We start from the raw sequence: 1,555 nt of genomic DNA, 5'->3' as shown, positions 1-1,555 counted from the left end.
AATATTACAAAGAATCAATAACTGGGGCCTCATATTTTTAAAACTTTTGCATAGCCAAAAAACATCACTGACAGTGTGGAGGATACCCACAAAATGGGAAAACAGTTTTGTCAGCTGTTCCTCAGACAAAGAACTAATATCTAGAATATATGAAGAACTCAAAAAAATCATACCCCCAAATTCAAGACCCAATCCAAAACTGGGCATATGAAATGAATATACACTTCTCAAATAAAGAAGTACAAATGGCAAATAGGTATATAAAAATTTTCAATATCACTGCTCATTCAAGAGATGCAAATTAAAACATCACTGGTATTCCATATCACACCAAAAAGAATGGCTATTATCAAGAAATCAACCAGTAACAGGCCAGAACTTGCCTGCACGTCACAGGAAGTGGGAGGCCCCACCCCCTGGCGCCAGGGACTGGAAGTGAGCGTTGGCCAGGCGTGGCTGTGGGGCGAAGCAGCCACGGGGGCAGTGTGGCACCGCTGAGCACTTGAAATCAGCTCCTTCGTTTTCAGTATGGAAGACACTTACATTGAATCCTTGGACCCTGAAAAGCTATTACAGTGTCCCTATGATAAAAATCGCCAGATCAGCACCTGCGGGTTTCCTTATTATCTTATCAAGTGCAGAAAGAATCATCCTGATGTCGCAAACAAATTGGGTACTTGTCCCTTCAATGCTCGCCACCAGGTTCCTCGGGCCGAAATCAGTCACCATATCTCAAGCTGTGATGACAAGAATTGCACTGAGCAGGACGTGGTCAACCAGACCAGAAACCTTGCACAAGACACTCTGGCTGAGAGCACGTGGCAGTGTCCCCCTTGCGATGAAGATTGGGACAAAGATTTGTGGGAACAAACTAGCACCTCATTTGTCTGGGGTACAGCCAGCTTCTGTGGCAACAACAGTCCTGCTAGCAACATAGTTATGGAACATAAGAGCAACCTGGCTTCAGGCATGCGAGTTCCCAAGTCTCTTCCGTATGTTCTGCCATGGAAAAACAATGGAAATACATAGTAACTGAGTATCTTTCTCAAATGCCAGACTCTCGAAGACTCTTGCTTCTTTCTGCTACCCAAGAGTTCATTTTTTTCTCCTTATCTAATTAGAGAATGATAAAAATTGTCTGTGACTTTCAAACTGAAAAGTGCCTTTTTTCCCCCTCCACTCTTTGAGTCCTCACTAATTTGAACCCTCATACTCAGAAGAACATCTTCTGAATACTCTGTATTTTGTTCAGAATCCTCAGGACATCTTGCTGCCTGAATATTTCGAACATAGGTTAGATTTGTTTTATATTTATCTCCCTACATTCCAACTAGAAAATTTACTAGCTGTCAAACTAGGTGTAGACTTAGTAGGGATAAAGATTGGAATGAAGAGGAGGAACAAATGTACACATACAGAAGAAAGACAAGCTTTCCACCTGTGTGAAATCTGATTAAACTTCAAAGTTTAAATATATGAGGGCATTGGTGACTGCTCTGGGATGTGTGTAACAGTTTAGATTTCTCAAACACCAAAGGTTCTGACTAAACTAGCA

General features: G+C 41.7%; 1 pseudogene; it reads left to right on the top strand.

Moving 5' to 3' along the window:
• The first annotated feature begins 507 nt into the window (after nt 1–507).
• LOC101712028 (gametocyte-specific factor 1 pseudogene) lies at nt 508–1,037 on the top strand (annotated as a pseudogene).
• Nucleotides 1,038–1,555: the final 518 nt, after the last annotated feature.

Source organism: Heterocephalus glaber, unplaced genomic scaffold (genome assembly GCF_053883595.1).
Source record: "Heterocephalus glaber isolate CG9 unplaced genomic scaffold, H.glaber_assembly_v1.0 deba00001613, whole genome shotgun sequence".
Classification (NCBI taxonomy): domain Eukaryota; kingdom Metazoa; phylum Chordata; class Mammalia; order Rodentia; family Bathyergidae; genus Heterocephalus; species Heterocephalus glaber.
This window is presented reverse-complemented; position numbering and strand designations above follow the sequence as displayed.